The sequence below is a fragment of the Erithacus rubecula genome, assembly GCF_903797595.1.
Source record: "Erithacus rubecula genome assembly, chromosome: 2".
Classification (NCBI taxonomy): domain Eukaryota; kingdom Metazoa; phylum Chordata; class Aves; order Passeriformes; family Muscicapidae; genus Erithacus; species Erithacus rubecula.
Window position 1 is genome coordinate 45,568,223 of NC_136685.1, and position 21,524 is coordinate 45,589,746.

Genomic DNA, 21,524 nt, shown 5'->3' on the forward strand with positions numbered 1-21,524 from the left:
TCCCAGGAACCATTTTTATTACAAATGTATCTATTCTAAACCTCTGTATTTTTCATTGAAATATTTGCACGACTTACTATGACAAAATCTATCTCTGTGTAACTCTGAAAACATTTTCTCCAGGTAGGCTAAATTTCTTCTCCGTTGCTGCTTTAACCTCATTACTTCTGTCCTGTTCTCATTAACTAATGATAGGAATTTGTTTGTAGCCTGTTTTTTTCAGTCTCTCTTAAACAAATTCAACAATCATGTTCACTTCTGCCTCAGCCATCAAGATAAACTTTTATTAAGAGGCAGTTAAGGTTGCTCAAGCAATATGCCACCATAACAACTGAAAGAAGGGACCTTTCCAGGTCACCCTGTCCCTGTAGGTATTGCCTTGTTTTCTCTGGAGCACCTCACCTGCATCCACTGCTCTGACCTTCAAGGCTTTCTGCAAGACCTTTAAAACTTCAGCAAGTGTCACCGTCTCTGGTGACAAACTGGTGAAGTTTTGGATAGGAATAATTTCCAGTTTCACTGAACAGCTGTTGCTAAAGCCTGTCTCACTGGCACCAGAGAGTTGCCATTGCTGGTGGACCTGAGTGGCTGTGTTGGTTAGTGCCACTAAAATCCCATGGGTTAAGATGAGTAGAGGAACCACTTCTTGTAGAACATATTTGTGCATTGAGGTGTTGGTCAGTGCAGCACTCTGGCTGCTTCAGGCTGACAGAGAAATGGGCTTGCTGCTTCCAAAACTGAGGTGGCCAAATGCCTCCTTCAGCAAAAGTTTTGTAGAACATTTGTACATTTAAAAATTTACCTTGCCTCTGGCGGTTTAGCAAATTCCGTGGTGGAAAGTAGAAGACTGTGCAAAAGAGAATTTTACAGCAAAAACCCCACATATATTAGTCAGGTCTTTTTTATTTTATATATATATATATATATCTAAGAGATTTATTACTTCTTCTGGGAACATTTGGTGCCTACAGCAAGTTTTATTTCTCAAATTATCTACCCCCGCCCAATTTATCTGGGTAATTAATATTGGAGGGCTATAATGCCCCTCAGGGAGCCTATGCTTTTGCTGTTTGGCACACGAATAATGATATCTTGTCTTCAGCTTTGGACTAAGGTGCCTAAAGAAGTACTTCCCATAGAATAGAAGCACTAAACTCCTGTTCTGGAGCTGCTGCTAAAGATGACCAAGTCCTCTTTCCCAGTTCCAGTTATTTTACAGGACTGCATCCCAGTCTCTGACTTGCTTTTGTGGGTCTGATTCTCTGGGCTCCCAAGGGCCATATACAGACATCTGAAATTTCACCTAAAGCCATATTTTCTCATGGCAGTGCTAAGCTCTCAGAGGCCTCTTGTTGGCAAGAAACAGCGAGCTCAGGTCAAGGCTGGAATTGAGGTCCCTGAACAGGCTCTGATGCTCTCTGCACCAGGCTCTTACTACCTTAAGAGAAAGGGAAGGGGAGAGCCTAGAAGTTAGGCACTACATCACCCTTGTCAATATGTTACCTTCTTTTTTTGCCAGATGTCTAATAAAACAGTCTGTGGAATTATATCCTCATAGATCAGTTTTAAAATTAAATGAAAATCTCATGTTCTAAAGAACAAAAATGCTGATCTATTACCTACTACTGCAGAAATAAGAACCACACAGTGTTATAGCCAGGGCATATATATGAGTCTCGTATCAGAAGAATTCTGGATTCAGCAAAATACCCATAAATGGATATTGCTGGAAACACTTTCAGTGTTCCCAAAGAGAAATACATTAATTGTTGTGCTTTATCTAAATCCTATCAGTCAGAGGTAGGGTAAAAACACTGATCTGAATGAGCTGTTTTTGATTCCTTCTTGTGTCCAGAGAAGCACAGGTAATGCACAATTACAGGTACTCTTCCATGCTGAAAATTCAGTCTTAGATTACTGGTGGAGAAAATGGGGGAAAAAACCAAACAGGCTTTGGCAGGACTCACATGATGAAACTCAAGGCAACTGAAATACTTCCAGTCTTTATAGACGTTTTCCTTCTGGAGCACTATTGTTACAAGCAGTATATTTTAATTTACCAAAATGCAGATTGTTTGCATTTCCTTTCAAAAATATGCTCAGACTTTGTTTCTTCCATTTGTAATTCCTAGCTGCATTTTTTTTTCCTGTGTTCTTTTTTAGCTGATACTTTATTGCTAAGCCTAAAAGACTAAAAATCACCAACCACAAGATAAAATTGTGTTAATATTAATCAGATCACCCTATGTATTTAAAACAGACCAAATGTGCTGTAAGGGACATCTCTGTCACTCTGATAATCAGAAGCTTCTGTAAACAAAATTCCTTTTGCTATAACTATCAAAACATTAATTCAGGAAAGCTGGAACTGAATAAGTGGAGTTAACCTGTATTTGCCCTCCTCTTTACACATACATATATTTACAGAAAGTTTCTGTTTCTTCTGGTTGTGAAGATAACCTTTCAAGTATAAACTGAGAGGAATGCTGGCTTAAGTCTGGAGCCAAACACATGGAAACAATAACACTAGACATAAGCTGCCTTCATTCATCTCAGTGGGATGCTAGCAATGAAGTCTCCTTATGACAATGTAAAAGCCAGACCTGTTAACTCTTCCTGTGCTACATTTTGGTAGCAGAAAGTTTCATGTAGCTGATGTATGCATCTCAGCCTGACTGTATTTTCCTTTGAAAGGAGATGCCTTGTAATAAGACTATGTATTTGAAATAAGTAAATGACCCATCCTTACTTTTGTCTTGACCAAACAATATTTTATCTGACTTTTAATAGCTGATGTTCTGCATATAAGATTCTCCTCTGTACTAAATGAGAAATAAAAACCTTTCTTGAATAAGTTTATTTTTCAAGTAATTTTTTTCCCAAGGTTTTTTTTTTTTTTCCTTCCCTCTTGCCCAAAAGGCAGTTGAGGCTGAGCAATCCAAAGACTAAATTTAAACCACCTAAAAGGCATTTGAACAGGTCATCTGTCTGTCTGCCCCCTGTTTTTATGCAGAAAGCAGGGTGTCAGCTCCTACAGAGAGTGAACATGGAGTGCTCATTCTATCAGCAAGTGGGCTTGGTCAAAGGAAGACTTACAGAATTCACTAACAAGATCTGCAGGGTCTGATATCAGTCTGCCTTAAACCTCTGCTGACTAGGGTCTTTGGCTGCAGTTACCAAGCTGGGAAAAGTGAAGTGTGACAAACCTCAAGGCTGAGCAGGAAGCTCCTATGTCAGAAGAAAAATGTAGGTCAATGTGCTTTGCAAAAGAAAACCTCTGTTTTCAATTAAGTGCATCCTAAGAAGAAGCAAATGTCAATTGTCCCATCTCTGCTCTTCCCAAGCAGGCAGCTGCTCTTTCCCTCTGTCTCACAACTGGAAGCATGGGCACTGGTAGGAGTCAGGAGTAGTTCTTATCACCTTGCTCCAGTTTGTATTGAGATTGACAGGAAAGAAATATATTTACTAATATAATCATTTAATGTTATTTACTCTCCGTCACTATCTCTGTCCTCCTTCCTCTGTCCCTTGCAGGGGAAACAAAGCTAAAAGAGAACCAGATAGCATCACTCCAAGGACTGGGCTGGGTAATAACATCAGAGTGATATAAAAATTTGGAGTAGCTAATGTTACAGCAAGTTAAAAATATTCACCCTGGATTTCTAAACTATGCTGACTCCTCAGTGGTGAAAAATCAATCCTGTATGGTGTCTTGCTGTTTATTCCAATTGCATAAAATGTTCCATCCAACTCAGTCCCACTGGAAAATGAGGAGAGGTTTGGGGCTTTTTTATTTCAGTGGATTTGTGATCAAGCTTATAACTGAGATAAGAAAAGACTATATGAAAATTGTCTGAGCAAAAATATTGACTTTTGCTAAACCCCATGAAGCTGAACAAGTTGTAGTAATAGAAAGAAACTTGAAATTTCTTGGTCTTATCAGAGACATTTGGTACAGTAGGTCTTGTTTCCAAAATCTGTGAGTGAGTTTTTAAAAAACTTTTCTTCAGGAAAACTGCATTTTCTCCTCATCAAACTGTTTAACATAATTCCTAAATGATTACACATAAATGTTGTGGCATTCTCTTTCTCCAGCTGCAAGCCGCTGTTATTTCGGAAAGTGTTTAGCTCTGTAGCAAGCATTTATAGAAGAAGTTTACTTTCTTAGAAGTATCACTTATCTAATTGTTTTCTCAAGCATGAAACATAATAGTGCTCATTGTTTAGTTCTGGGTTTGTGTTTTTGTGAAGGCTTCTGTTGGTGGGCCTGAAGGAGGTTCTTCATACTGGGAGATTTAGAAGACTTCTCTTCTTTTGGCTTTTAGTCGTGATGCATTACCCTGTGATGATACACCCCCAAATCCAGTTCAGCATACTGCTTCAGACACATTGAAAAGAGATGTCTGGATGATTGGGGAATACCAGGGAGGTTGGAATGGGATGTGATGCCTTCCTACACTCAGGCTAGTAAAATCCTAATGCTCCAGCAAGTCACTCAGAGCTCTTATCTACATGAGGGCTCTTCAGTACCTTATGTGAAATATGTAGGATGTGCTCAGCCCAGCTCTCAGGGGAAATATGTTTCTCTGAGAAACACAAACTCCTTCTCACTCCCTCACTCAAGACAGATGGGCAGCTCTCTGGGATGGGGGGATGTAAGGCTTTACTTCCAGCTGTGATTTCTGTTTGGGAATCTGATGGGTGGGTCGTCCTGTTCTTGGGCTGCCAGGGAGCTGGTTGCTCCCATGCAAACCTACACAGAGGAGCAGCACCTTTATGAAATGAGCTGAAGCACCTCAAGGTAACTAGTGTTGAGCACAGCCTTACATCTGCTGTTTTCTTTCAAATACCTCCTGGATGGAGAACAGAAATTATAATTTCATAAACATTAAAACCGTATCGTTCATTCAAATAGGTAAGTGCAGGCACAAATATCAATTCTAGTGGCACAGACTTACTAGCTTCACACCATATATAAATACAGTTTCCTACATTTGCAAGTAATATTGAATCCCCTGAGTTCCAGTTCCATTACTATATTTACTGGTACATACCTGGGTAGAATGCCAGTGCTGACACCATTGGTTAGGCTGTCAATCAGTAAATGATTTTCTCATCAACCCTAGGTGCTGCTGAAAAGAGCCAGATCAACAGGTGATCAATTTTCCTTTGTCTGTTTTTTACTTCCTCTCTCAGATCTTTTACTGGGCCTATAGGAAGTTAAACTGTAAACTTGTTGATCTAAAAGGCTTGTTATAACAATGCAATCCTGGCTGAAATAACTATTTTCAATTTGATTGTGTTGGGAGAGCAGCACATGTGTACACACACATGACCAAAATCTCATCCATAGTACTGGTTTTACTATTGCTGTGATGGGAATAACAAAAAACTCCAACTTCCCTCTAGACCATTAAAGGAGGTGAATGCAACAATGTGGTGTTTTCCTTCTCTCCACCCTTGCCTGCAAATAAATTTGATCTCAGCAGTGAAACACCACTTTCTGTTGGGGTGGAAGAAATGTAAAGCTCTGGAAGTTTCAGGGTTGTTTTCTTTCAGGGGGATGAACATCTGAGGGAAGTACCTTACCTTCCACTTAACTAAGTTTGTCTAAATTAATTCCTTCTTCCTCTCTCCAACTTAGCTGTTTTGATTTTTGTCCTTTCTCCAGCACTGATGTGGATATTTTTACCCAGAAACTCAAGCTCTTGTGGTTGAATGATACCCTTTTTGTTTGTATATGTATTAATTTGTGATTCTCTGGAGCATTTTTTCATGCTCATAATTTTGGTCTCTCTCACTATGGGGTTTTTCAACTTACGCATTGCAAAGAAACATATTACCTCAGACTAAAAGAGCTGGGTTTTACAAATCCACCAGGCCACTAAGATGCTTCCATTGCCAAACTGAATTAAGCAAAATTGTATTTCATAGGGTCAATGCTTGTTAGCTCAAGGCCTGGTAATTACACAGTATAGGAACAGCCACTAATTCTTACAGCTCTGAGCAGACAAGAGGATCTGTTAACTGAACCACTTTGGAAAAGGAGATAGTGGCTGTGTTTCTGTACACTTTCTTCACTGCAGTATCCATGCCCTGGTGCTTCCCACCAGGTGAATCTGATTATCTCTCATCAAAACTGTCCTACAGCACAGAGCAGTTCCTGAGAGTGCTGCACATGGGTGTGGTGATGCACAAGCAGCAGCTTTGGGCAACTGCAGAAAGTGCTCTGATCAGGACATGGTGATAGTCCTGGAGCAGCCTTGGGATCACTTGGGTCCTGTCCTGTGAGCTCACAAGCTGATGGCAATGCTTGTGGGGTTTTATTCTCCTCTAGCTACTGTGTAGGTCCTGTGGGTGAGTCTCTTCAATTTACAGGGCAGGCCTTGGCTGTGTGGATATGGCTGGGATCAAGGAAAAAGTGTTGGCACTTTAGAGGTTGGTCAGCTACAATACACAGATCCTGGGGCTCCAAAGTAGCTGGGCTTTGATCCAGAAGCTTATATCTATGTCCCCATGAAAAACAGAAGGAGGACTCTTTAATGGAGGAAACTTCAGTCTGCCTCAGACTTCTTCATTTTTTGCTAAATCAGAGGCACACACAGTTTGAAATGCCAAAGTACATAAAACTTCATAGTTACTGCTATCTTTAAAAATTCTCTTCTCATATTTTTGCAGAGATAGGGAACGTTTCCTGTCACCTATGTGTGGACAGCTTTTATGTAGGGGAAAATAGTTAAAGAAGCAGTAAAAATAATCCTCTGTTGGGATCTGCATACAACAGGGTTTGTGGCTACAATTTAAGGCTTTTTTTTTTTCTGTTTATATAAATAAAAGGAGATCTGTGACAAGCTCTTTAAAGCATGAATATTGTACACTCCTGGGATGCTGTAAAGACCTATTGAAGTTGTAAGCCTTTTCTCCAAGCTCAGTATTATTCCATAAACACTAAGGATGACATTCTTGTCCCTGAGGGGAGAACTTGTGATAATCTATTATATTTTCTGATTTTGAAAGGAAAATAATGAATCAATTCTGTTACATCTTTGGATCACTTTGAAAGCTGGTCAACAGTAATGGTTGTTTCCTTGCAGTTATGTGCCCTAGCACATTTTAATGTCAAATAATAGGCACTGGATTTCAAAGCTGTTCTTTTAGATTTTAGACTGTACAAGAAGTGGATTTGGTTTATTAAATTTAATACAAATAGATCAGTAACTCCCCATCCAGTGTCATACGTACAACCTTGGTTATTGCTTAAAGATCTCTATACATAATTTGATCACTGCCTTTATGAGATGTGAAAGTCTACTTTTGAATTCAACCCATGTAGACATTAAATGTTCAGCCTTGTCAATGCACATGGCTCACCATTACAGTCTCTGTTTAGCAGATGAGATAATCACAGACAAAGGAAAACTTCAAGAACTCAGTGAGAGCCTGGTGGCTTCTGAACTCACCAGAACAGCTTGGATTTCAACCTTACCCCCAGAGAAACCCTACTGCATTTAGCACAGTAGTATAAAAGCATAAAATAAATATATTCCAACTCCAATGAGGGAGCCGAGATCAACATCTTTGGTGCCCAATTTAAAGGCTTGAAACATCTAAATATTGTCATGGTGCACGCAAGTTTCTGCTTGTTACTCCCTCTTTTTTTTGGATATAACTTTACTCTGAACATCCCTAGAAACTGGAAGCCAGATAGGGTAATGGCTTTTACAAGGTATAAGTTTATGTTTATCATTAAACTACTCAGCAGTGCTGAATGCTGGGCAAATCTGCCACAGCAGAAATGGGGTAGTTAGGATTTTTTTTTTTTTCTGGAATAAATTTAGGAATTGAGACTTAAACCAACTATTTATATTCAAAGAAGCAGAATGGTAATTTTTGCAAATGCTCATCTCAATTTCCCATCTTGCAGAAATACATGCAGCAGTTTAGTGCATGTGGACTCAGAAGTGTTCCCTGCTCAGCCTCAAAAATGTCTAGGCAATTAGCTGTGCTCCTGCAGAACACACTGTCAGGCATTCAGAGTCACTGTGCCAGACTGTCCTGAGGGAAGGAGACAAAACTTGATGGGAGAGAGCTAGAAAGGGCCATGCTGCCATGCTTTTCATCTTTTTCATACGGTGATTTTCAGGGCATTCACCCATCATAGGTGCCTGAGTTAATAGACCTGCAACCCTTCAGGGGTTAAATCCTCAGAAAAGATTGCTAAAGCATGTTTTTCATTTGGCCTTAATTACCCAGGAAGGTCAATGTAATCATAGTTATTATTTACACATCTCCTGGCATCTACTCAAATCCATCTTTTTTGCTACTTCCTGGAAGAAGTTAAAGTATTTTCATTTCTTGGTAGAGTGATGTTGTGTTAGTACATTTAGTAAGAATGGATGTTCAGGTTGCTGCCAGTCCTGTTTTGGGTACTTGTATTACTGAAGCATCCCTTACTCTAAATACCATTTACTCCCAACCCAAAAAGGTAGGCTACTTCCAGAAGTGCCACTCTACTATTACAGTACTACGAAAAGTATGATAATGAACCAAATACTTTTTTTGCAGTTACTGTTTTCCAGCCTCTAAGAGGAGGATGAGATTTACATTTGACCTCTTCCCCTTTCTTTGGCTAGAAAAACTGCATGATCTATTTCAGAGTTATAAACCCCAAAGTCCCATTGCACTAAGAAATATTAAATCCATCCAATAAATTATCATTAGGATAAATGAACACACTTGGAAGACTATTCAGGATTCTCCCAGAGCTAATTCCAATGAGTCTCGCCCTTCCAGTGACATTCATATGTATTTCTACAAGGTGGTTAATTTCAAGTGTAGCAGTAAAAGTATGTACCTATCCATAAAAACATTCCTTTTCCTCTTCAAAGAAAGATCCTATACTGGCACAGATTTTCAGCTCTCCAGTACCTAGATTACATAACATCTAGACATCATGTCATATTTATGCATATGCCTCCCTTCCACTCAAGAGGCAGGCCAGGTCAACAGCATCTGGAGGGCTGGTGGATTTGCATGCAGCTAATAAAGACGGCAAGACAGCAACCTGGAGATGAGCTGCAGCTGCACAGATATTCCCATTTAACTGCTGCCCATGCACCCAGAGCTTGCATATAATACTGCCTTATATATACCCTTGCATAGATCCTCATACGACAAATGTGTCCAACTCTTGAGTGAGAGAACAGAATAAGGAGTGATCCCAGAACTATAGGGAAATGGGAGACAAGTGTACAGTCTCCAGCACCAGAACTAGATGGTTCAGAGGTTTTCTTAGGGTTTTGTTTGCTGGTCTTTTTAAAACACCCAAAGCATATTTTTCCTTGACAATAGAAAACTATAAAGGCAGTACTCACCACTAATTCAAGTTTACTTCTAGATTCAATATTTTTTGAAAGGCAGTTATGTTGTTGGAAAGGTTTTTTAAAAAGAAAAGAAACGATTTTTCAAATTATATATTTGATTATTTTGCATAGTTTTAGCTTTTGGAAGTGCTCAAAATGGTTTCAGTTGATACTAAGTGACATATTTTGGGAATAAGATCTGAAAAACTTAATCTTATTCTAACTCTGACCTACTTAACAGCTGGAACCAGAATTAAAAAAAAAAAAAAACTTAAAGAAAAGAAAAGCTTTAAAATCTGGAAGCAGTTGACAAGTTTAAGAGCTTAAGCAAGGACTATGAGGGTGGATAAGTTGAGCATGTCATGGTATCAGCAATGAGAAACAAGGACCAGCTTTGCTGTGTGCAGAGGACTGAAATGTCGAAACAGTCCACTTGAAAAAGCAAGTGAAAGGTTTGCTGAGATAGCAGAAAGCCTGAAAAAAAATGGCTCCAAAGCAGGAAGGGACTGTAAGCATTTTTGATTTTACATAGCAAAATGAAAGAGAACAGAAAACTTTTCAAAACACAGAATCCTGGGCTCTGTTCTTTAACTGAGAATTATCAACAGAGATGCTGGAAAACTGCATTTGCAACATGAGGTATGTTCTGCAAATTATTATCAGGAAGAAATCATCACAAAAAGAACACATGCATTCATATGTTAAACAGTTTCACAGCAGTAATATTTTTCCTCTCAAGAACAAACACTGTAACAACAAGAAGAAACAAAATTGTGATGATCATCAGTTGTCCTAATAAGCAAAGCTCCCATTTTATGGCTACCATTTTATTATATAAAAGCAAACTTCCTCCTGTATAAAGATGAATTGGTAGAGAATTGTGTAACTTCTCCACTAAGTCTCTTATTCCAAGCTCAATAAATGAACTTGATCAAGGATGTGCTGCAGAAAGTAATGTACACCATGTGCTAAGTTACCAGGTTATTAAAAAGGATATTTTAGGCTTTTGGTACAGAACAACAGAAAGCCTCAGGTAGATTGGTAAAGCACTGAATGTCAAAGGTTTGGAAAACCACAACCTCCAGCCAATGGAGGAAAAAAAAATTAGGAAGGAAAGGGGTGTTTCTCAGGATTGTGCCAGGACCTTAGGATTTGCCAACATAAATTGGTTTTGAAGAGGGAAACATGTTTTCCAAATAGAGGGAAAAGTCAGATGTAGGACTTTGGTGTTCTGAAAGCCTTGAGTTATTTGCATAGCCTGGAATGGGAAGGGATCCCACCAGTAATGGAAAGAATGATGTTGTCCTTAGATATGGTGATTTCCATGTGAAGCACTAGCATAAAATCATACATGGATCATTCTCTCTCAAAGCAGAGAGTATATTTTTTCTCTAGGCTGAAGAGCATTTCTTCAGTACCTACTTAGATCAAGCTTGAATGTAAAGCAGACCAAAGATGAGCCCGAGGTGTTCTTTATTAAACAGCACACATTTGCACCCTTACAGCCTTGTTTCAGTGCAACAAGAAAATATTATCTGTACATACAAGCTGTTGCAGGCACTGAGTGTTTCTTGGAAAAAACATGGTCCCATGAGAGCATCTCAAAAGATATTTGCATCCAAATACAGTCTTGTGTTAAGAAAAATATTTCACACTAGGAAAAAAATGCAGGTTATTGCATATTCTGCTAAACAAGACCATTGATGATGGATTGATAACTAAATCTTTTATCCAGGCCTTTAAAACCCTGACCTACTGTAGCCTACAAAAAACCACCGAGCACAAAAATTCTCACTGAATTCAAAATCAAGCAGTCACAGACACCACCCAATTTTCACATGGAAGAAAAAGTCCTTATAAAATAATCCTGAGCTAATACACAAAGAGCAGAACTGACACCTAGAACAAAATGCATCTGCTGCCTGAAGGAGCTGAACTAATGCATGGGGGGAGGGAACCAAAGACACTTAACCCATGCATGTGGCAGAGGATCCTTTGCCCCTTGGCAGTTCTGAACAATGCAGCTTCTCTGTCTGCTGTGGGAAACAACACACCCACACTCTGCTACCAAAGGGAAGACCTGTGTGTGCACCCTCTTGAGGGTAGGAAATTGCTATTTAGTCAGCAAACATATCAATATATGTTTTTGTTTTCTGAACACTCTGTAGCAAAAGCAAGGTTTCAACAGGCCTGATGTCAGTATGGCTGGGTTTATAGGAATCAGCTGAGAATTTTCCACAATGACAGTCATTCAATGCACTTTTACCACAGCATCCCAAATGAGGTATTTCCTCATCATCTCCATTTGATCTTTAAAAAGATGTTTCTCTGTAGTTTCTGTATTACATAGACATTTAGTTTTGAATTATTTGTCCCTTTTTATGGATAGTTACTTAGAAAGAGCATGATCAGTTAATGCAGAGCATCCTGTATGTTAAAATAATACATATGCCCTTAGGGTGAATTCAACCTGAGCTTCAGATTGGTAAGATAATTGGCAGATGATTTAATTGGATTGCTCCTCTGTCTTAATCCTACATGAGGTTTATAATTTCTCTTTTTTTTTTTTTTTTTTTCTCCAAGATGGTGTTTTCTCCAGCATGGTAATTCCTGGGATGAAAAGGGGATTGTTGAGTTTATCAACAGAGTTACTACTGATTTTCAGAAACTGATTTTTGAAAGTGTCTGTTTAAAATTGTTAAGACTTATCTTTGTTTTCAAACATGAACATAAAGATCCTGCCAGCTGTGCAATGGAGAGCCAACATAGACATGCAGCTGCAGCACTGCATGGGGACACTGTTTCTCCAGCTAAATACAGGTCAGCCAGGATCACACTGTTCTGCATCAAACAAGTCCTGTCCTTCAGCAGAACTTAACCCAGGGGAACATTATCCAACATGATTATGCTGCACCTAGCTCCAAAGACAGCTCAGGAATGCCTCATCTTTACTCTAAGATGAGATGCTGACATGCCCTAAATTTTTTTTCCTGAACTTGAGACACTTCAAGAATTCCAGGTTTCCAGTCCTAACCCTTCTCAACATCTAGTTTTTCGCTTTTTAAAAATTCAAAACTTGAGTACCTACTTTCAGAAGTTCCAAAGTAAAGAAATTGAAGGAAAATGAAGCATCTCTCTGTGTCTCCCAAGGGGAGCTTGAGACATATTTCAAAAACAAACATCAGCTTTTATTAAGGCCTCCTTTAAGAAGCTACGTGTTCAGTAGGCTTCCAGTGGAATTGCCTCACTTGTACCACAGAAAAGAGAGGAGCAACACTTCAGAGTCTGCATTCCTCTGAGCAATCAAAATTGAGATACAGTCAGGCTAAAATTCTCAACACTCAGATCCAGTTTACCCATGTAAGCCTCAGCTATCCCATGCAGGGCACAGTTTCTTTGCTGCTGAGCAGAAAGGAAAAGTTTACCTGAAAGCAATATACATAGCTTAAAAAGGAAAGTCTTAATGGTTTGGGGGTTTTTGTATATTTTCATAGGGAATTTTTTCACTAGAGCAATCCAAAGGATGGATCCAAACCACACAAATAGATTGCCATTCCACTTTAGCTTATTTGCTCTGCTATTTCAATGTGAGTTTTCCAGAAGTCTTTGGGTCACAGAGAGAAAGGCTCAGTTTGCCTGTACCAGGCCTTTTAAAATAAATGCATTCCTACTCATATATACAGTTTGTTTCCATTTCAAGACAATGACAGTGGGACAGTGGGCTAGAAGTGAGGGGAGGGGGGTTGTTTGTTTGGAGTTTTTTGGTTTTGGGGTTTTTTTTTTAAGATGAGGTTAACAAGAACTGATTTATTTTTCAGTATGCTTTCTCAGTTTTTTAACATCCTGGTATTAAAAGAAAAGGCCAACACGAATGTATGTGTTGCAAATATTTTTTACCCCGTGCTATGCATGCTTTTTCAATGTCTGTCATGTCATGTCTGCAGCTATTTTCACTGGATCTTTATCTACTTCTTCAGTTCATAAAAAGGACACTCAGTGATAGTATGAAAACTCAAGAGCTGGGATGGAAGGGAAAATAAAACAGTGAAAGAATGCCTTTAATTTGCACTGGCTTAGTGCTTGTTAACTGCTGCCTCTGATTTTATCAATAAGAGGAAGCAATAGAGGCCAGCTCAGAAGGGCTCATTCAGAAGTACACAAAGTGCCAGCTCATCCCATAAAGTTCTACAAAGCAAGATTTAAGAAGGGACTTTACATTGGTAAGTAAATAATTCTGCATAGTCTCCATGACTATTAAATTCGGATTTTTATGATGAATCAGGAAAAACTGAGTAATAAAAGTAGGGATAGAAAAAAAAAGGCATAAGAGCAGCTGCAAGAAGCCTAAGACAACAAAGATTTGAAGGACTGTCCAAGTATCTTTGGCAATCACACACAGAGCACCCCACCCCTTAAGGAACTCACCAAGCTGAGAAACTCCAAAAGAATTTACAAACAAACCCTCCATCCACAACAAAACTTAAGGCAGAAGCGAAACAATAAATAGGACTACACATAGTAGCAGGACCACAATAGTTTGTGTTTGTAACAGCTCTTCAGTTCTTCACAGGTAACATGCAGCAGCATTTTCCTGACTTAACACTTGGGACTGGAGAGCTGACAAAAGGAAAAAGAGCTGAAATAGTGAAAAAATCAAACAAAGCAAATTATTTTGCAGTTAGACCTCTTTTTTGATGAAGTAGGTAAGGTTTTACCCTGATAAAGTAGCCATGTTTTCATCACAGATTTGACAAGATTTCCTTGCTAGAGCAGCAGCCTAAGAGCTCAATGGGAGTTAAACAACAAATGTTCAAGTCTGCTCTAAGATGGAAATTATAAATTGGAAAGGAGATAATATTTTTAAAAATCAGATAGTATTTTCCAGTAGTATTATTGAGAAGGACTAATTTACTCCCTTTTTGAACATTAACACTGAAAAGACTGGCCACTTTCAGTATGGAATACTTCTGTAACACTCCTTTTTAAACTGGTATAATTTGTACCCTGGGAAGTGAGCCCTATGTGTAACAAGGAGAAGAAAAACTGTTAAGCTTTTCTTTCTGTACTGGTGCCACATTAGGTAGCCTCTGCCTCTTCCCATTTACCATCCACACTACAGTGATGGCAGCCTTTAAGAGGAGGAGTGAACAGAACCTTTTTGCTGGGCCATTCCAAGTCCCAGAACAATTCTCCAAAGCAGCTTATTATGTCACCATTGACTGTATTATTGGCACAGGCTGAGGAAATGTAAGGGCAAGAAAAGAGCAGAAATAAAGGAAACAGTACTTGAGCTGACACCATGGAGACAAATGCTCATCCAGTGCTCTCAGTCTCTGGGACTGGGGTCTTATTCCTGCAGGGTGAGATGGGGATACTCAGAGCACGTTTTAGCCTTGAGAAACGCACTTCAAATTCCTTAAATAGGGCAACAGTAATTTTAATGACCATTCAGGAGTTCAGGAAAAAGGCTGCAGGATTTTACCACATGTTTTCTGAGCTTCTTTTCAAAGAAATCAGAAGCATGTTAGTTAAGTGCTTGGTAATGAGGTTTTCGGCTCTGTTGTTTGGTTGAAAGTTTCTCTAGGGCCTTGCACATCTTTTATATTAGCTGTGTTTAGATTAACAAAGAACTATCACATGCAGGCAGCCCTTGTTTACAGCATTTCATTGCAAAGGAGCAGAGCTGACTGAGGTCATACCTCCTCTGTTTGTCCTGCAGGGCAATGTCCCCACCAGGGTGAGAGCTTCCCATACAACTTCCTGCACAGGGAGGAGGGAAGAGGTGGAGCCCCTTATTCCTCTTTTGCTGGCTCCCACCCCCTCAGAGGCAATGGTTCATGCTTCCCAGAAATGACTCCAGGTTCTGGTTGGGCACAGAAAGCTGCTCATGTCCACGGGCTCAACCAGAACAAGGACTACACACACAGCTAAGCTGCTCTCTGCCCCATAAAGAGAAGTGATCCACCAGAAGAAAGGGAACAGAGGAGTGCGCCCTCACAGACCTGCAACATCTGAAACTCCATAAGCATCTTTACCCAAGGCCCTCCTTGCAGGGTTCTGTACTCCTGGTAGCCAGGAAATCCCATGGCTGGGCCTGCACAGGCAGGACCTGCTTGATTTTAAGCAAGCAAGAGGTGAGATTGCTGCAGGGGAGAAGGAGGCTACCCTGGTGAAGCGAGGTCTCCAGGACTAAAAGTGAAAGTCCCATCCTTGCACCCTCTGATAAGACCAGCAACAGCAAGATTTCCTTTCTATTTCCTTTCTATCACGTATAACCCAGCCTCAACTGAATTAACTGTCTCAGTTTTAACACCAGAGTTCAATGCCCTGCTGCTGGAATGCATTCAGCCAGCACTGTTTCCCTTAAACACAAGCTCAGCCTACCTGAGACCTAATTTTAAATTAAACCTGAGCTGAACTCTGTTCTGGCAAGACTGCTGCTGAAAGCTGAGCGAGGTTGTTTCAAGCCCAGCCTGTTAGAAGAGACGCGCCTTTATTTGCGGTCTGTCTCAGCACTTGTCCCTGCAGGAGCTGCCCCAGCCATTCATCAAGGTTTGTATCACTCTGGGCTTCAAAGAGCCAAACCAGCCGTGGTATCATGCCCTGCTGCTCCTTTGCAGCGTGCCCAGGCACGCTCAGCACACACTGACAATGAGCCCAGTGGGGACATGCCAAGGCTTGCGGTGCGATTCTCCCCACCTGCCTCCAGGAGACAATTCAGCAACCTGAGGAAAGGGAAACAAACTCCTACACCAGTGGATTTGTAACAGCACTGGAAACACTTCTAATATTAAAAATATACTTTTGTAAAAAGGAATTTTTCATGTCATCGTGTAAAGGAACCTTGATAGGCATGTATGTAGTAAGTAATCATTGTTGCTGTGACAAAAAGACTTTACTCATGCTGCAAAATTTCAGTTCATCAATTTAGAGACTACAAGATGTCAGGCTCTCCAGAGTGACTTTCATTTGGAGGTATTGATTGGCAGAAATGTCGTTTATCTGCCTCTTAACATCAAATCCTTTCCCTTTAGGAACTCAAAATAACTTATAACTTGAATTTACCTCATGTTTCAAGCCTTAAGGCACCATCCATCTGAGAACTGGAAATACTAGTAAGGTAAACAGAACAGAAAACACTTTTGTCAGACTTTACAGATACCAGGGGAAGGATTTCTTTCCTTTCTGCCAGCCTACTTCCCTCTAATACAACAAACATAGCTTTAGGCAGAGGCATGTAGAATGGTTTCCAAACTAAATAAGTTTCAGAGGTTATGTGAGCCTTAGTAATGTCTCTCAAATGCCGTCCAGGCTAAGCAACACCTGCCTGTGAAAAGTAAACAGGAGAAAGTCTAAACCAGGCTGAACAGAGACCTGGATTATCCCTCCCCTTGAACTGCTTCTGAAAGCTGAGCAAGTGCTTTTAAAGGCACTACACACACTTCCCTCGGGGCTGCAGAGCAGCACAGCCTTGCTGGGTGCTTCTTCTTCATCCCATAAGTCAAGCACAAGTCCTTACTTCTGCAAAACACCAATCTCTGACTGTTTTGGTTTTGCTCTGTGTGTGCATGGTGTCATGGACTCCTGCTGGTTGTGGATAGAGAGATGGAGCATTTATGTATTATTCCCATGTTGCCAATGGTTTAAATCAACATCCGGCTTGAGGAAAAGATATCATCTTTACTGGTTTTAATGTTTCTCTCTAGGTGCAAGAAGTATGTCAAATTCTGCAGGGCAATTCTAGAAACATTCTGCTTTTTCCTTTAGAAAAAAAAAAAAAAAAAAAAAAAAAAAAAAAAAAGAAAAAAAAAAAGAAGAAAGAAAAAAGGAGAGTGTCTAGCTTTTCGATGTTCAGGTGCATAGCACAATTTTGTGGACTGGTAACATATGCTATCTGCAGTTACAGAAGCACTGGCTATGCATGGATTCCTTTTGTATTACCATTCACTGAACAGCGAATGAAAAAACACTGCCAAAAATAGTTGGGGAAGGGCAGGAAGGAGGGAAGGGAAACAACACGAAAACCCTGCACAGTAAGTAGGGAGGCACGGCCTTTTCACTCAAATAATGAGAAGGTTAACATGAAGACTGTTAGCACAGAAAGGTTCAATTTAAAAATCCATGGTGTTTAAGTATTGCTCTTCCAATTTGATCTGTCAGAAATCTCCCTCATAATTTCATTCTCCATAGAAAGATACTAAGTAGAAACTTTCTCCATAGAAAGATACTAAGTAGAAACTTTAGAAGTATGTTGCCATTGTGTTTGAAAACCTTCCCGACCAAATGAGATCCCAGTCAGACACACAACAGCATGTCTCTCTGACTCATAACCCTTCTCTGATCATAACTAACTCTGATCTTCCCTCCAGTTCCAGCCCAAATGTCGATTTGTCTGTCTTCAATTGCTCACTAGCCTGAAAAAAGGCTGCTTTATAAATACTGAATCAGTTTTGTTCTAGGCTTAATACAGCAGCACGATACAATCTGGAATGATATAGATTTTTTTTCCTCCTCCAGCTAAGTCCTGGAGCATTTTAAGGAATTAAATATTGCCAAAAGACCATCACACAAAGAAAGTTTTAAAAACAGATTTAAAAAACAAAGAGCAATTCAGCATACGCATCACCCATGTGGAGATGGTGGAGATGATTTGGCAAATACAACATGGAATTACTTAAAGCTTGCCCACAGATTTTTTCTTTTCTTTCTTTGGGGGCCTTTTTGTTTGTTTTGTTTTTGTTGGTTGATTGGTTAGGTTTATTGGTTATTTCTACTTATGGCAACACAACCATGAAAAACCTAAGGCCTAGGCTGTAATTAATACAAATTTATAATCTAGGAAATTATTCTTTATTTCTACCTGCTGGTGTCCAACTTAAATAGCTTGTTTTGCCAGAATGAAATGAACACCATTTCAAAGATATGGCATTTTCTAAGGTAAAATGGAAAGAATTGAACACTTCACAAATTTACAGTTGAGTGTGGTATATAAACTTTCTAAAAATAATTTCCTGTATTTCCTTGTTGTGTATAGTCTTACAAAGACGATATGACTAAACAAAATGACACAAGTGAGGCAGAAAAAGATAAAGACTTTGAAGGATTCATTTTTCTAGCAAAAAGTAGCAAACCTGTCACTTAGAAGACAACATTTTCAAATGGCTGCATCCATTCATATTTTCAGTTAGCTAAAGAAACATTTTCAAATGTGTAAAATTACCTCACTTAAAAAATTATTAACAGAGAGATGGTTAAATCAAGACACAGCCATGGAGTGGGAAGAGAGTGCAGCTACCCTCTTACCATAGGATGGAGAACAAAGAACAAATTTGGTGGTGCTGAGGAAACAAGAGTGATGTCTGCAGTTCACCAAACCCCCACTCCCTGCAAATACATCATTCAAGCCAGTGCTTTAACCATACCCATAACAGAGCAGATGTTTACATTTGCATTTACAGTTCTATTTGTTGAAGTCAACTTTTGAACATTTGGAGTGAATTATGATATGACCAAATACGGTCACACATTAGTCTCCATGTTCTATGTCCTCACCTCACAAATAGATAATTATTACAAATTACTTTTTAAGAAAACCCCCAAAATCCCCTAAACCAATAAAACATCCTATGGTTGGTAGCTATATTGATAAAGGTACTATTTCTGCTGCTGCCTTCTGGATATTATTTTACAGGCTGTATGTTTGCAACATCTCTTAACCATAAATAATACTCCTTTCTAATACTGCTCTATTTACAGATTTCTAAATCACACTGAATTTGGCTAAGTGCAGCCACATCAGCCATCTTCAACCACTAGCATACATATGTACAGAAGTAAGCAATTCTATGCTCTGAGCAAAAGAAATTCTGTATTCCTTTTCAGATTTTTTTTTCCTCCCCACACAGATACTCATGTTCCCAAAATGCAATGGAAATGGAATGGAAAACTGCAAGCACATTAGAAGTATTTTCTGTGGGGCTTGCAAATACAGAAAAGCAATCCATGCTATAAATTCAACTTTTTTGGCCACAATTCCAAGCTGATTTTGAAGAAGATTTGCTATAAGGAAAGGACTTGTCTCTGAATCCATGGTTCAACCATGAAAAAAAAAACGCAGCAATTTGTCCTTGAGACTGTTAAGATCACAAAAAGCATCTCTGAAGTTCTAGGTGCTCTAAAGGGGCATATACGATTCACTAAAATATTAAATAAACTAATTTTCACAGCAACCATCCAATCCCCTGCCCAAACATTCTTCCCCAATCTTCACAGAGGTCAGGCATAGACCATGACTGTTTTACAGCACACAAAGGTTGCACCTTTCTTCTTGGAGTGGGTTGGATTTTTTTGGTTGGTTGTATTTGGGGGTTTTTTTGAGGGGGAGCGGTGCATTTGGTTTTGTTTAGTTTGTGTGTTTTGGGTTGTCTGCTTCTTTGGTTTCTTTTTCAGAAAAATTGTGCTGACAAATAACATAAGACAAGAGGAAGGCAAACAAACCATTTGGACAGAGCATGGTCCTACAGCACTTGCACCTCACCTATCTCCATTCAAATGAAACAAAGAAGCAATGCTTCCTCACACAGGTGTCACTGAAGAGGTTCTCAGTGTAGCAAAAACAGGTCATAGTCCATGGCCAGCAACAGTCTAATTCATATAAACCCCCCCACTATTTTGTCCTCTTAAATACTGTACTTCAGTCCACTAATTCTACTCTCATACTTAGTCTTCATTTCCAACAGAACCAGCAATTAATTCACAAATTATTTAAAACTAACAGTGTCTTAAATGACAGAGAATTGCCATCCATTCTAAATTTCAGACAAAAAGGTAACAAACACTTGAAGCAGGCAATTAAGAATTCATGCTACTCTGAATTTGCAACTGAGTTGCAAATATTTGCTCTAGTCATATATAGAAACAAGTTAGCATAATACTTAAATCTCAGGGCAAATGTACTTTTAAAATATCATCCAAATAGCAGGGAGTCACCTGTCAGCTACACCAAACTGCAGTAAAAAATTAAATGTGTGATTTTCCAATACAGAGTCAGATAAACCCTACTGGAGTCTCATGAGTACTTTCCTGGAAGAAAGAGCATAGCAGTACAAGTACATGGGTGTTGAAAAAAAAACTCTTACATCTCTCCTCTCTCTACCTATTTAAGAATTCTATCCTTATTAAGTTTTCCCAGGCATTGAAATTAAGTATTCAGAAAGAGTAAAGACTAAAAAAAAAAGCAGAAACCAAAGCATATATTAAAAAAGCATTAAGAAAATTAAACTTTTCTCCTCCCACAATATTGAAAAACATCTGAAAGACAACTCAATCATTGGTCACAGCCAGTATGGCTTCACAGCAAGAAAGTGCTGCTTATCAAACCTGATTCCTTTTCATAACAAGGTAACCCATCTGGCTGATCAAGGGAATCCAGTTGATGTAATCTTTTTTAATTTCAGTAAAGCTTTCAGTACTTTCTTTCACAGTATCCTTCTGGCCAAAATGTCAGGCACACAGCTGGATAAACACATCATGCCATGGGTCAGGCACAAGGGGTTATAGGGAATGGGGTGACATTGGACTGGTGACCTGTCACTGATGGGTTCCCCCAGGGCTCCATCCTCAGCCCTGTGCTCTTCAATATCTTCATAAATGACTTACAGGACTGGAAGGGACACTGAGCAAGGTCACAGATGACACAAAACTGGAAGGAGCTGTTGACTCTCTCGAGGGCAGGAAGGCCCAGCAGACAGACCTTGGCAAATTAGAGGACTGGGCAATCACCAACCCTATGAAGTTAAATGAGGGAAAGTGCTGGAATCTGCATTTGGGATGGGGCAGCCCTGGATGTATGGACAGGGGAATGAGATGCTGGAAAGCAGCACCTTGGAAAGGGACCTGGGGATGCTGGTCGATGGCAAGTGGAACATGAGCCAGCAGTGCCTTGGCAGCCACGAGGGCCAGTGCTGCCCTGGGGTGCATCAGGCACAATATCAACATATACCACAACCATAGAGAGAAAATAGGTTAAAAATGTAGCAAGAAAACCTTATATTTGAAAAAAAGAAAAAAGACTGAGTAGCAGTGCAGTTCTGCTAACTTCTGTGTTCACTGCTCTGAAACCTTGATTTCAAAGCTTTGTAAGACAATTGTAGATTGAGAAAA

General features: G+C 39.5%; 1 long non-coding RNA gene across 1 annotated transcript; it reads left to right on the plus strand.

Moving 5' to 3' along the window:
- Positions 1-385: 385 nt before the first annotated feature.
- LOC306811984 lies at positions 386-3,366 on the plus strand. The gene is made up of 2 exons (XR_013776775.1): positions 386-485; positions 1,220-3,366. It is a non-coding gene; the product is annotated as an uncharacterized lncRNA (long non-coding RNA).
- The last annotated feature ends 18,158 nt before the right edge of the window (positions 3,367-21,524 follow it).